General features: G+C 43.5%; 1 pseudogene; it reads right to left on the bottom strand.

The window, feature by feature from the left end:
* Window positions 1-503: 503 nt before the first annotated feature.
* On the bottom strand, window positions 504-2,108 carry LOC124048108 (annotated as a pseudogene).
* Window positions 2,109-16,238: the final 14,130 nt, after the last annotated feature.

Genomic DNA, 16,238 nt, shown 5'->3' with positions numbered 1-16,238 from the left:
TTAGGCTACCATTTAAAAATAATTCCCTCTCTTATACTGTGCTTTGTTTTACATATCCTGGTCCAATACTGTACAATCATGAAAGACACATGTTTTTACCGACTTGTGTGCAGTCGTCCACCTGTGTGTCAGTAAACCAGCTGAAATGACAGTGGTTAATTCTAGCTAGAGGGCTGTTTGATTCTAATGGCTGTTCCAGGGAAGTAGCTTAACATCATTATGGTAAACTGCTGCTATTTGTTTTCGAGTTCCGATGCACACTCAGACGCCTATACAATTTAAATGCACTTTTATCTGCAATTGATGTTAAAAAACGAATCCAAGGCTTGATGTGCGGTATATTCATAAGGAGGAGATGATGGATTTGCTTGGCCCTGCAGCTTGTCATAGAGGGGTAAGGCAGAGTAGTGGGGTCCACTGCTAGTGTCTGGGGTTAGGAGGACAGGGGTAAGGTTTGTGGGGCGAAGGCCATGCTGCGTGTGGGCTGGAGGGAGCGCGTCTACTCTGGTTGGGGAGCTGCTGGCGTCTAGTTGGCATTGGCGTCCGTGGTCTTGTTTTCCACCTCATCGTCGGATAGGAGGTCGAGCGATGTTCCCTCCACCTGCAGCTGACGCCTGCCTGAGCGGCTGGAGGAGAAACTGATGGGGCCTCCACACCTGCAGGGGACAGAGGGGGCCAGGAGAGGTATTAGTAACGAGGATCATCAATTTGGCCAATATACACAACTGTTTGTGTGTGCGTGTGTGGGGTGGCTCTAAATACCTGAGGCGGCTCTTGAGTGTGTTGACCTCATGGCTGAGACCCTCGCTGCTCTCAGTGGCATCGTCCAGCTCCCTCTGCAGCTTCCTGCGGTAGGCGTTGGCACGTGTGGCCTCCTTCTCAGCCTCCTCAAGCTGCCTCTTCAGCTGCTTCATGCGAGAGTTGGCCTTCTCCATCTGACCCAGCCAGGTGTCACAACAGACATCAACAATGATGAACAGTCAATACTAATACTTACAATACTCAGCAGTCCTATGGTCCAGTGGTTACTGGAAAGAACCTACTGTAGGAAAGACTCCAATCCTAAATCTTCACACCTATCCAATCCTGGCCCACCTTTGCAAGTTGTACTGAATTGGATAGAAATCCTTCTTTAGCTGTGGAACATCTTAAAAATGGACTATGCAGAATTCACCTAATTTCTGTTTGTGTCATAACAAGCAGTCATTGTGTAGAGAATCCATAACCAAAAATATATATATATTTTCAGCTGTTGTACAAAACCGAAAGTAAAAGACGCAAAAACTAAACTTAAGAACGGAAAGCATAGAAATGGAGCACTTAGAACAGATCTATCGCTTCTTAGACTTGTTTTCAATGAGAATTAAATATCTATAACTCAAATGTCTATGTTAATTTGGTTAAGTCTCCCAAAAAGTTACATATTGTAGCTTTAATATCTGAGATGTCCAAACTTCCGTGACAAGCTCCTCACCTGTTCCTTGTACTGGTCGGAATGGCGGCGCTCGTCCTCCACCTGCATGCACACCTCCTTCAGCTTCTTCTCTGTCCGTCTCACAAGCTAATTGGCCGCTGCTCGCTCCCTGATAGGAGGACAGAGGAATGAGGTCATAGGACAGTTAGAGCACCACAGGAACCGCACTGTAACAAAGGCTGTCAGTCATAGATCTTCAAGTACATCTCTTAAGATTGCTTTTGACTCATTACATTGATCACATTAACATTTAGATCACATTCAAGAACCTCTCTTCCAACGGGATGAGCTTGTTCTAAGGCCCTCATGAACTCCTCCTGAGTCTTGGTCTCCTATTTCACCTTGTCTAATAAGGTATGGAGTTGTTATAAGAGAGTTGCTGTGTTTCTCACTTAGCCTCCTGCTCCAGCTGCTCCTCCAGCTGCAGTATCTTGGCCTCCAGGGCGGTGATGGAGGCCTTGAACCGGCTCTTCACGGAGCCCTCCAGCTCGCCCAGCTTGGCCCGAAAGTCCTTGTTCTGCCTCTCCAGCTGCTGGCGCGCATTTTCACTCTTCTGGGCCATGCTGCGCTCTGCCACAAGCTCCAGGGTCAGGGTGTCCACCTGGGGGAGGAGAGGGGGAAGAGAAGTGGAGAGAGGAAAACAGGGAATGAAGGAGAGAGGGGAAAGTGAGAGAGAGATGAGGGTACTTTTTATGGTAGGGCTGAATAGGTTGTTCTTGACTTAATGAAATAAATCTGCAACAAAATATGCTTTGCATTTATGTCATGATCTGTTGACAGTTGTGACTGGTGTGGCAGTGACCAACTGGGTTTACAGAACACAAATATACAACAAATTTACTAATGTTAGTATTTTTGTTTAGTTTACAGTCACTAGGCAGAGTGGCACCTTTTCAATGAGGTACGGTCAGAGATTAATAGATCCATCTGTGTTAAGGTGCTCCTAACAGTATACGCTGATGATGACAGCTTGTCGGTCGTTAAGGTTGGATATTAGGTTATTAAATTATTGAGTCTGTGCTAGAGTGTGCAGCTCTCCTTTTCAAAGGTCCTCCTAACAACCATTGCAAAGCTATGTTCGATCTGTATCAGATCAGCGTCAACTGAAGTGGAATAGGCATTTTACATTCCATAATTGTAATGATTCTCCTCGTAGGTGGAAGGAGGAGAGGACCAAAGCACAGCGTGGTAAGTGTTCATCTTATTTAATGATGAAAGAACACTTCAAAATACAAAACAACTAAGTGAAAACTGAAACAGTTCTGTCTGATGCAGACACACAAAGACTGAAAATAACCACCCATAAAACACAAAGGAAAACAGGCTACCTAAATATGGTTCTCAATCAGAGACAACGATTGACAGCTGCCTCTGATTGAGAACAATATCAGGCCAAATACAGAAATAGAAAATCATAGAAAAACTAACACAGACAACCCACCCAACTCACGCCCTGACCATACTAAAACAAAAGACAAAACAAAGGAACTAAGGTCAGAACATGACAATAATAAAATGTTACTCTAAAGTATCTTAAGAAGATAGAAGCTAATAAATATGTTTTATGTTTACTGTATCTTGTATAGGCTGTAAATGTGTCTTTACGTTTGTCTATTAATGGCAGCACCAATTCATCGAGTCAAATTCTGTGAATGTTTGAATGTAGGCCACTTGGCCAATAAAAGTTGTTTTGATTCTGATAGACAGTAACGTTACTTTGAATCTCCTAGTCTCTTCCCATATCCCATACAATCACACGTCAGTGGCCCAGGGAGCGTGGGAGAAAGCCCAATTTGTATATTTTATGAAATAGGAATAACTCTGAATACACGATCAATTAATTTTGTCAATTATTTTTCAACATTTTGGTGTGTGTGATTTGTTTACTATTTATGCTGGTAACGCTTAGACAGGTGCATCATAATTTGGTTTATGACATCACAATGTGAAATGGGCAACATATTTTGAAGTTCTGTAAAATAAGGCACAGTCTACAAATACACTGAAATGGGATGTTTGTGTTGCTGTAAAAAGGTATGTGTCAATTCTGGGCTAGAATTTGTCTAATTCTGTTACAATTTAGAGTATATTCTATTCTTTTCAGCTATGACTAGTTGTTTCATTGTCTATTTATTTGTGCCAAATGGCAGGATTTGGGACAGAGGGTATAACTGTATGGTTACAATGGTTTTATTTTTATAAACATGTATTTTTGCTATTTGTTAGCCTATGATACAGAATTCAATATGATTGGGTGACGAGTTCTTTATTTTATGGTCAGATCATGTGGTTTGGGTGTGACATTTGCTGCTAGTTCAAATATAACATATATAATGTTTCTCCAAACAGAAAAAGAAGTGCAGAGTTCGCCTCGGGATTGGGAGCCGCTGTCCATCGCCGTTCCCAATCCCACCCAAACTGACGTCATTGGATGCCAGCATGGTAACTGCGTCAGTTTGGAAAAACCGGGAGAAGAAGAACGTAAAGGATCACCACCAACTTGATTCTTCCTTTGTCTCTTCTTTCCATTTGAAACCGTCTACAACATCTCTGACGCCCCTCGACCCCTTGTCTGGCCGAACACCAATCGTCACTCCCTCACCCCCCCTCACCCCCTGGATCCCCTGTCAGATCCCCTTCCACTCTCTTCAAGTTCTTCGGCCTCTCTTCCCTCTCCTCTCTCCACATGTCATCTCTCTCTTCTTCTTCTTCTTCTTCAGTGGAAGGATCAAAGAACTCCTCCCCTTTTAGTGCTTCTTCTGTTTCCCTGGCTGTCTCAACTCAGTTTTCCTCCTCCTCCCCTGCCCCCCAGTCCTCCTCTCCAAACCCCCTGGACCACCATGGAGAGACCAACAAAGACAGTGAGACTGCTAGGTACTGCAGCCTGATATCAAATTTCATGCCAACCAACACCATTAAATTGAAATGAAAAAGCCAATATAATATAGCTAACATAATGCATATGTCTGTGTGTCTTTACAGAGATCTTATGAGCTCTGAGGTCAAAGAGGTGGGGGCAGTTGTTCCACAGACAAAGAGAATGGTACCCCTATTTGCTGGCATCGCAGGTCTGTAAACGGGTGCCATTTTTTGGTGCTATTTGTCTCAATTAATCTTTGACAAAGCTTCTCTCTTACTGCTCTCCGTCTCTCGGTCTCTCTCTGCAGAGGCCTCCATTGACCTGAAGGCTTCCTCTGTCTCCTTGGAGAGGTAAGTACTGTAGACAATAGCCACCTTCATCTCACTCAACTCTACATAAGAGTGGTCCCTCACACCATGACATGGTAAGGAATATCTGTATGCCTGTACGTTAAAACAGTGTTCAAACAGACCGATTGGTGTTGAGCTACTGCTACTGAGGCCTCTACCCTGTCTCTCTTCCTCCAGGCCATTGGTCAGGTCTCGGGAAGCCATGGCTCGCCTCCCCAACCTGTTCAGCAAGAGTAGCATCCAGCTGGGGGAGCAGAGCTGCACAGGCGAGGGCGAAGACAACACCAAGCTCCTCGGGTAAAACACACACACATCTACACACACACACACACACAAACCTACTCTTATCTCTGAGCTCTGCTTTTTGTTTTAAATAATTCAGTGTGGTACTCAGAGTTATCTTGTGTTCATGCCTTACAAATCCATTCATTAGTTTACCTTTGGTCCACAGTTCAGATATTAGTGTGTAACTGATGGCTTCTTTCCCACAGGTTGCCTAATATTGGCAACACCTGCTTCATGAACTCTGCTCTGCAGTGCCTGCTGGGGCTGCCAGCATTTTGCAGAGACATCCTGAGACAGCAGAACATCTGGAGTTCCTCCCCCTCCTCTAAACTGCTATGGTATACAGCCTCGCTCTCACCCTCCTGTCCCACCTGTACACACACTGACCCACCCACCTAGACGCTTATAGTTACAGTACACAAGTTCCGCCTCAATGTATGTGTCAGTGGAGGCTGCTGAGGGAGGACGGCTCGTAATGATGTCTGAAACGGAGCAAATGGAATGGCATCAAACACATGGAAACCATATGTTTGATGTATTTGATAGCATTCCACTGATTCGGCTCCAGCCATTACCACGAACCCGTCCTCCCCAATTAAGGTGCCATCAACCTCCTGTGGTATGTATGTATGTATGTATGTATGTATGTATGTATGTATGTATGTATGTATGTATGTATGTATGTATGTATGTATGTATGTATGTATGTATGTATGTATGTATGTATGTATGTATGTATGTATGTATGTATGTATGTATGTATGTATGTATGTATGTATGTATGTATGTATGTATGTATGTATGTATGTATGTATGTATGTATGTATGTATGTATGTATGTATGTATGTGCGTGCGTGCGTGCGTACGTACTCTCTCTCTCTCTCTCTCTCTCTCTCTCTCTCTCTCTCTCTCTCTCTCTCTCTCTCTCTCTCTCTCTCTCTCTCTCTCTCTCTCTCTCTCTCTCTCTCTCTCTCTCTCTCTCTCTCTCTCTCTCTCTCTCTCTCTCTCTCTCTCTCTCTCTCTCTCTCTCTCTCTCTCTCTCTCTCTCTCTCTCTCTCTCTCTCTGGATGGATATTGTCCTTCGTACACTCTTAGTGTCTCATATGATCTTCAAGATAAAACCACACCCAACTCAGCTTCTGATTAACACCAGAGATGATTTCCTGTCACAGTCAGGAATAAGTTGAATCATATTTGATCAGAAGCTAAAGTAGAAGCACAGAGCTAATCTGTGGCCAAGGTGAGAGAGTGAAACCTGAATGCATGCTCTTTGTCTCCCTCCACAGCTGCTTTGCCAAGTTACATCAGGCCAGGCTTTCTGGAGGCACTGTTAATGATAAGAACAAGGAAAATAAGAAAATCCTTCAAACAGTCAAGCGCTGTCTTTCCGTTGTCAATGAGGACTATGAGGAAGACTATGAACAGGTAAGATACTATTTGCTAAAAGACTCACTTAACAATAAACCTGGGACACGTGACAGTGTTTTTCCTCAGCTCTGTTTCAGTTGTAGTTGTTGATGTATTTTCTGCTTCTTTCCCATTCTTCTCTTAGGATGCCCATGAATGTGTGTTGCTCCTCCTCTTTCAGCTGAAGGAGGAGGGTATGGCATTAAAGGGCTCACCAGAGCCATACACCTGCCCCGTGAAGCAGTTAGAATTCAAGCTGAAGACTTCCCGTACCTGCACCAGGTAACAGCTGTCATTTGTATACGGTGTACCTTGATGTCGTCATCACATTTGTGAGGAGGTTTAATGTCAGCATAACATGCAGGATACAGAGGTAAAGCATTAAGATAGTGTGAAGAGGGATCAAAAGGTTTGTGTTGGATAGCTGATGCATTTATCTCCGTACTTCTGAAGCTGTGGAGTTATAGTTTATGGTCAGGAGGATTATAATCACCTGTCACTGAGCCTGAGCCATGACCTGCCACACAGCCTGGACCTCTACTTTAAGGTCAGCACTTAGCTTAAGCCAAGAGTTAGTATGTCAAGGAACACTAACATTAATGTCATAATGTTCATAATTGTATTGCTATCCTTTGTCACCTAGCCATCTGCGTTAGAGTGTGCATGCAGGGTGTGCTCAGGAAGCACGGCATCTGTGACTAGGCACTTCCTCACGCTGCCCCGGTGAGTCCCCCCATCATCATCTCAGATTACAATTGACAGTCCTGATCTAACTCACCAAACTGGGTTATTGATTTGAGTACAAGACTGATTCCTTGTCTGTCTGTCTGTCTGTCTGTCTGTCTGTCTGTCTGTCTGTCTGTCTGTCTGTCTGTCTGTCTGTCTGTCTGTCTGTCTGTCTGTCTGTCTGTCTGTCTGTCTGTCTGTCTGTCTGTCTGTCTGTCTGTCTGTCTGTCTGTCTGTCTGTCTGTCTGTCTGTCTGTCTGTCTGTCTGTCTGTCTGTCTGTCTGTCTGTCTGTCTGTCTGTCTGTCTGCCTGCCTGCCTGCCTGCCTGTCTGTCTCTGAGCAGGGTCCTAATGCTTCATATCAAGCGATTTACTGCAGGCAACTGGGAGCCAGAGAAGGTGGATGATCCCATGTCCATCCCTGCAGAAATAACCCTCCCAGCTGTATGTGGGAAGACAGCCCATGTCCAGTATGGAGCCAGGTTGGTTTACACTCTGTTTGGGGACATTGCACATTGAGTTGCCAACACACACCTTGATTTTCACACACTAGATATTTCTTTTCAATGCCATCAATTTACACAGGGCAAGCTCCCTGGGGAGAAACAACATGGACAACACACCTGCAAACTCCCGAAAGGCACCCTTGAAAGACCAGGTAGGACATTGTGTTACTGACATCATGCAGAACACCCTCTCATGAAACAGGACTGTTGAGGAAAGCAAGTCGGAAGCTGAAGTTAAGAGTTTATTTGTTGATAGGTTTCCACTTCAATTTGTGGTTTGTATTTACACTATATTTGATATACCCCCAGCAGCTTCAAATTCCTCTGAGCAGCTAGAGAAACCAGCTGACAGTGAGAAAAAGCAGCAGGCAGCCGCTGTGGTGAGGAGAGAGAGAGAGAGGGAGAGAGAAATAGAGAGAGAGAGAAAATAATTAACAGATAATAAGATCCAGTTGAGATAGTGGGCGGATCAAGATAAGGCAGTTATAGAAGGCACCCCTATCCTGTAGACAAGATAACTATCCTATTATTAAATGTGTTTCCTTACAGAGACACCAGCCAGACAATATCTACAGATTGTCAAGTGTGATCTCACATCTGGGAGACAACATGTATACAGGTATGCAGGCACGCAGGTATGCAGGCACGCACACACAATTATGAAAGCTTAATGTACACTCTATTTTGTTTCCCTTGTTCCCTAGGCCACTACATCAGTGATGTTTTGGACAGCCGTGGCAGTGGGTGGCTCTGCCTGGATGACGCACATGTCTTGAGGACAGATGAGGCCACTGTGCTGAAGGCAATTGCACAGACTGCCTACATCCTGTTCTATGTCTGCAGGTAAGGCTCTAGGCCACAAATTTGAGAAAAATCTCACAAATGGAGTCAATGATGACAATGAGTCATCAAGAAAAGGAAAAGTGTTTACCAAAGCTAGAAAGATGATTCATTGACCACACATTAAGAGTTATCCCTTTAACCTGTAATCCCTCTGTATGTGTTGTTTTTCAGACATTGTATGTACATGTAAGATCTCCCTGTCATTTCTCATTGAAGTGGAGCAGGTGAAGGAGACCAGGCCCCTCACTACCAGGAGAACCCATCATTAAACTAAGGGAGAGGCACAGCTGCTCAGGGACCACCTGGAGTAGCACGTATCACACACCAAGAAACATCAGATTAATCGAATTAGGCTGCCCTACACCACCATCAACTGCCTTAGACCACCATAGACCACCATCAAGCTGCCACCCACCATCAAGCTAACCACCATCACTGCCCTAGACCACCATCAAGCTGCCCTAGACCACCATCAAGCTGCCCTACACCACCATCAAGCTGCCCTACACCACCATCAAGCTGCCCTACACCACCATCAAGCTGCCCTATCAAGCTGCCCTACACCACCATCAAGCTGCCCTACACCACCATCAAGCTGCCCTACACCACCATCAAGCTGCCCTACACCACCATCAAGCTGCCCTAGACCACCATCAAGCTGCCCTAGACCACCATCAACTGCCTTAGACCACCATAAAGCTGCCCTCGACCACCATCAAGCTGCCCTACACCACCATCAAGCTGCCCTACACCACCATCAAGCTGCCCTAGACCACCATCAAGCTGCCCTAGACCACCATCAAGCTGCCCTAGACCACCATCAAGCTGCCCTACACCACCATCAAGCTGCCCTAGACCACCATCAAGCAGCCCTAGACCACCATCAAGCTGCCCTACACCACCATCAAGCAGCCCTACACCACCATCAAGCTGCCCTACACCACCATCAAGCTGCCCTAGACCACCATCAAGCTGCCCTAGACCACCATCAAGCTGCCCTACACCACCATCAAGCAGCCCTACACCACCATCACGCTGCCCTAAACCACCTAGACACCAGGCTGCCCTAGACCACCAGAACACCAGGCTGCCCTAGACCACCAGAACACCAGGCTGCCCTAGACCACCAGGCTGCCCTTGACCACCAGAAAAAACAGCCTACACCACAAAGCATGTACCCACTCTAGGCCATCTACTGTATGTTTACAATTATAGAAATATAAAACATCTCACCGACCGAGTGCAATTAATGTTATTTTGCTATACATGGTAGTGAATAAATGTGCCTGCAGTGCATTCAGAAAGTATTCAGATCCCTTGACTTTTTCCACATTTAGTTAAGTTACAGCCTTATTCTGAAATGGATTCAATTCTTTTTTCTTCTTCTCATCAATCTACCCCATAATGACAGCAAAAACAGGTTTTTAGATTTTTTTGCAATTTTATCAAGAAAACATAAAGCTAAACTATCACATTTACATAAGTATTCAGACCCTTTACCTAGTACTTTGTCGAAGCACCTTTGGCAGCGATTACAGCCTCAAGTTTTCTTGGGTATGACGCTATAAGCTTAGCACATCTGTATTTGGGGAGTTTCTCTCATTCTTCTCTGCAGATCCTCTCAAGCTCTGTCGGGTTGGATGGGGAGCATCGCTGCACAGCTATTTTCAGGTCTCCAGAGATGTTCAATCAGGTTCAAGTCCGAGCTCTGGCTGGGCCACTCAAGGACATTCAGAGACTTGTCCCCAAGCCACCTCTGCGTTGTCTTGGCTGTGTGTTAAGGGTCATTGTCCTGTTGGAAGGTGAACCTTCGCCCCAGTCTGAGATCCTGAACGCTCTGGAGCTGGTTTTCATCAAGCATCTCTCTGTACTTTGTGCCGTTCATCTTTCCCTCGATTCTGACTAGTCTACCAGTCCCTGCTGCTGAAAAACATCCCCACAGCATGACGCTGCCACCACCATGTTTCACCTTAGAAATGGTGCCAGGTTTCCTCCAGACATGGCGCTTGGCATTCAGGCCAAAGAGTTCAATCTTGGTTTCATCAGACCAGAGAATCTTGATTCTCATGATCTGAGAGTCTTTTGGTGGCTTTTGGCAAACTCCAAGCATGCTGTCATGTGCCTTTTACTGAGAAGTGGCTTCCTTCTGACCACTCTACCATAAAGACCTGGTTGGTGGAGTGCTGCAGAGATGGTTGTCCTTCTGGAGTTTTCTCTAATCTCCACAGAGGAATTCTGGAGCTCTGTCATAGTGACCATCAGGTTCCCGATAGCTCAGTTTGGCCAGGTGGCCAGCTCTTGAAGTCTTTGGGGTTCCAAACTTCTTCCGTTTAGGAATGATGGAGGACAATTCCTTCGACCTCATGGTTTGGTTTTTGTTCTGACATGCACTGTGAACTGGGACCTTATATAGACCTTTCTTATACAGGCCTTTCTAATCGACCTGGCCGAGGTATCCTGGAAGGATATTGATCTCATCCCGTCAGTAGAGGATGCCTGTTTTTTTAAATGCCTTCCTACCCATCTTAAATAAGCATGCCCCATTCAAGAGATTTAGAACCAGGAACAGATATTGCCTTTGGTTCTCCCCAGACCTGACTGCCCTTAACCAACACAAAAACATCCTATGGCATTCTGCATTAGCATCAAACAGCCCCTGTGATATGCAGCTGTTCAGGGAAGCTAGAAACCAGTATACACAGGCAGTTAGAAAAGCCAAGGCTAGCTTTTTGTTCTCGTCAAGCAGAAATTTGCTTCCTGCAACACTAACTCAAAAATGTTCTGGGACACTGTATAGTCCATGGAGAATAAGAACACCTCCTCCCAGCTGCCCACTGCACTGAAGATAGGAAATACTGTCACCACTGATAAATCCACTATAATTGAGAATTTCAATAAGCATTTTTCTACGGCTGGCCATGCTTTCCACCTGGCTACTCCTACCCCGGTCAACAGCACTGCACCACCCACAGCATTTCACCCAAGCCTTCCCCATTTCTCCTTCTCCCAAATCCAGTTAGCTGATGTTCTAAAAGAGCTGCAAAATCTGGACCCCTACAAATCAGCTGGGCTAGACAATCTGGACCCCTTCTTTCTAAAATTATCTGCCGAAATTGTTGCCACCCCTATTACTAGCCTGTTCAACCTCTCTTTCGTGTCGTCTGAGATTCCCAAAGATTGGAAAGCAGCTGCGGTCATCCCCCTTTCAAAGGGGGGACACTCTTGACCCAAACTGCTACAGACCTATATCTATCCTACCCTGCCTTTCTAAGGTCTTCGAAAGCCAAGTCAACAAACAGATTAGCGACCATTTCGAATCTCACCATACCTTCTCTGCTATGCAATCTGGTTTCAGAGGTGGTCATGGGTGCACCTCAGCCACCTTCAAGGTCCTAAACTATATCTTATCCGCCATCGATAAGAAACATTACTGTGCAGCCGTATTCATTGATCTGGCCAAGGCTTTCGATTCTGTCAATCACCACATCCTCAACGACAGACTCGACAGCCTTGGTTTCTCAAATGATTGTCTCAGCTGGTTCACCAACTACTTCTCTGATAGAGTTCAGTGTGTCAAATCGGAGGGTCTGCTGTCCGGACCTCTGGCAGTCTCTATGGGGGTGCCACAGGAATCAATTCTTGGACCGATTCTCTTCTTTGTATACATCAATGATGTCGCTCTTGCTGCTGGTGAGTCTCTGATCCACCTCTACACAGACGACACCATTCTGTATACTTCTGGCCCTTCTTTGGACACTGTTAACAACCCTCCAGGCAAGCTTCAATACCATACAACTCTCCTTCCGTTCTCATCTCTGTGTTTTCCTGATGTGGACATGACAAATGGAGGTGGTGACACAGAGCGAGCAGGAATAAATCCTTATTTTTTTTGTCTGTAACCATTTAACCATTTTCAAGCAAACGGAATGAGCAGCAGCTACGTTTGGTTACATAAGGACTGTTAGTGAAATTCCCGCGAGAGTAACGGTTAATGTGTTTGGATGTTAATTATTTTACTAGGCTTCCTGTATTTGACATTGTGTTATTTCGCTGAACACCAGATTTTTGGCAGAGAAACTAGGCTACTCAGTCGAGAGAGAAAAACTCACCCAGATGTATATTCCTGTCGGAAAAATATAAATCAACTGTTTGAAAATGTGAAGAATTAGTTTAAAAAGAAAAGTAAAACAACATTTTTTGTACAATTATTTTTACAAATTTTAATCACATCTTTATTTGGCCTACCCCTTCTGATGGCATTCTGTTTACAGGAATGATTCAAATTGTTATGCAGTGGTTACAACTAGGGTTGCACATTGTGGGGAATATTCACAGGTGGAAACTTTCCGTGGGAATTAACAGGAATATTTGGGAATTAACGGGAATATATGGAATTAACGTAAATATATGCAAATTAATACATCTAAATGTAGATGTTTTTTGCATTGGATATATTTACCATATATTTACCATTTCAAATGATTAAAATTATTAAATTCTTCCAATATAAATTTAAAAAACAATTTAGTTACGAATTGAGTTGACTTAATTAAATGAGTTGGCTCTTGTCTCTTCACATGGGATGATTTCACTGAACAACAAAATAAATAAATTATTGAATGATCCCCAATGTTCCATCGCATCTCCCAAAAGCGGCCTCATCTTAACTGTTACTTTCCAACCCTGTTGAGGATGGCTCGTTGTCAGGCTCAAAAAAATGCTCAAATTTTCCTGGATGGCGACCAACTTTTCAACCTTTGTATTGGTCCACTTGTTGCATACTTTGGTGTGTGTGTTCCAAAACAAGGACCAATTGCGTTCTGAGGCAGCTGATGTTGGTGGGATTTGGAGGATGATGGAGGCAACAGGAGAAAGAGCCTCAGATCCACGAAGTCATTTCCACCAGGTGGCTGATGAGATATGTTGGCATGACTGCCATATTGCATCTCTATCTCAAAGCCCTTACTTGGAAGTGTACTTTGCCAGACTGCCAAGAACCTTGCCCTCATTCAGGCTAAGGTTGTGAGACACAGTAGTGATGACACCATTGGCCTTGTTGAGCTCTGCACCAGACAGGATGCTCTTCCCAGCATACTTGGGGTCCAACATGTACACTGCAGCATGTATGGGCATCAGGCAGAAGTCTTCACGCTTTTTGATGTATTTCAGAACTGCAGTTTCCTCTGCTTGAAGCAACAGTGAAGTCGGCAGGGCAATACGGATTTCTTCTCTTACATCTGCAAGCAGAGTCTGAACATCCGACAGGATGGCATTGTCTCCCTAAATCCGTGCAATGGCTACTGCTATAGGTTTCAGGAGTTTCAGGCTGCTAACCACTCTCTCCCAAAATACATAATCCAGGAAGATCCTCTTGATGGGGCTGTCTATATCGGCAGTCTGTGATATGGTCATTTCTTGGAGAGACTCCTTCCCCTCCAGGAGACCGTCAAACATGATGACAACACCACCCAAATGAGTGTTTCTGGGCAGCTTCAATGTTGTGCTCTTATTCTTCTCACTTTTGCTTGATGAGGCAGATTGCTGCTATAACTTGATGACTCTTCACATACCTAACTTTTCCTTGGCTGTCTTATAGAGTGTATCCATTTTGTTAGTGCCAATATGTCATTGAGGAGCAGATGCAATGCATGAGCAGCCTGCCAATGGGTGTGATGTGAGGGTAGGACTCCTCCACTTTTGACCAAGCAGCCTATACAAATGTAAGCAAGGTCTGTTGTCCCTTGTGTTTATGCTCTTGTGGAATACTGGAGATGGTTATTCCTTGCCCATGAACATTCAACCACCCATCAGAGTTGATTGCAATACAGTCTGCTTTCGCTATGAGTTGCTTGACCTTCACTTGAACTCTGTTGAACTCTTCATCCAGCAAATGAGTAGATAAAGCATGTCTGGTTGGAGGGGTGTATGCTGGGTGAAGAACATTCAGAAGTATCTTCCAATACACATTGCCTGTGAGCATCAGAGGTGAACCAGTTGCATACACAGCTCGAGCAAAACATTCTTCAGCATTTCTCTGACTATGTTCCTCCATTGAGTCAAAAAAAACTCTGATTCCAGAAGGACCATGAGCTCTTGCTATCAATAAGGTGTCATATTCATCATTTTCACCTCAAATAGAAGTAGAGGGACTTTTGTCAGAGGTTGCTTGTTGTGAGCGCTGAGGGAACTTTATGCACTTGGCCAGATAATTCTGCATCCTTGTTACGTTCTTCACATATGATTTGGCACAGTATTTGAACATGTACACAGCTTTTCCTTCTACATTAGCTGCAGTAAAATGTCTCCACACATCAGATAGCGCCCGTGTCATTTTCCTGTAAAGATTAGAAAAAAATGAGTAAATAAATACCCAAATAGAATTCCATGAACAGATAAATAGTTAAGCAGTTAGATTAAACAACTCCTTTGTAAGATAAATGTTTTAAAGTGAAACATATATGGAAATGGGTGAATTAACACTCCACAGTCAGCAGGCTCAAGCAAGCTAAAACCCACATGGTAGCAAAAACAAACTAGCAGATTTTGTTAACAAATTAGAAATGATTTAAACACACTTTGTTGTAGGCTACTATTTACTAGATAACAAAATATCATGTCGTATAAAATATATTCCCCCCAACCAGTATCGTAATTAAAACTTACCAGAAAGCATGTAGTCCTTGGCTCAGACAGTATACTAGTGTGGGCTCAATAGCATCTCATTAGTGTGCAAGATCTTGAGAATAAGCTCTACATGTGATGGAAGACTGCACTGTGCATGCAAAGGGTTGCAATTCCATTGAATCGGGAATAGTTTAACCAAAATATGCCACAAGACCAAGAATTTAAGCAAAATTCCCCAAATCCCCGGCTTTACTTCCCATGGAAAATTTGCTGGAAAGTTTCTGACTCTTTGCATCCCTAGTTACGACCATCCATTTATTATGCATATGATTATCTGCAACATAGAGCTACAACCTATGAGTCACTTCAATGGCCGGAGCTCCCTAATGTTTTGACAGGATAAGTATCTCTCTGGATGGCACTTTGTTTTCAATTTAAAGTTTTATTAAGTTCTTGTTTTTCAAATCAACCACCACAACACATTCACAGATGTGACAGGCTTAAAAAAACATTAATAATAATAATAATAATAATAAATAATAGTTATTTTATATATATATATATACATTGTGGCAAAAAAAGTATTTAGTCACCCACCAATTGTGCAAGTTCCCCACTTAAAAAGATGAGAGGCCTGTAATTTTCATCATAGGTACACTTCAACTATGAAAGACAAAATTAGAAAAAAATCCAGAAAATCACATTGTAGGATTTTTAATGAATTTATTTGCAAATTATGGTGGAAAATAAGTATTTGGACACCTATTTCTGGCTCTCACGACCTGTAACTTCTTCTTTACATACATACATAACATACATACATACATACATACATACATACATACATACATACATACATACATACATACATACATACATACATACATACATACATACATACATACATACATACATACATACATACATACATACATACATACATACATACATACATACATACATACATACATACATACATACACACAAAGAACAATTAAAAAATAAACATATATATAAAGTTTTCAGCAGCACTAACAAGGTTCTTATTAGCTATTTCTAGCCTTCGCTGAGACGACGAGGAAATAATTAGTTTTTAGATTTTACAGTACTTTACACAATGTATCTGCTCATTTCCCTAATCTCCCCATTCACTCTGTCCAATT

The sequence above is a fragment of the Oncorhynchus gorbuscha genome, linkage group LG11, assembly GCF_021184085.1.
Source record: "Oncorhynchus gorbuscha isolate QuinsamMale2020 ecotype Even-year linkage group LG11, OgorEven_v1.0, whole genome shotgun sequence".
NCBI lineage: Eukaryota > Metazoa > Chordata > Actinopteri > Salmoniformes > Salmonidae > Oncorhynchus > Oncorhynchus gorbuscha.
The sequence above is the reverse complement of the archived record's forward strand: the minus strand, read 5'-3'. Positions and strand labels throughout refer to the sequence as shown.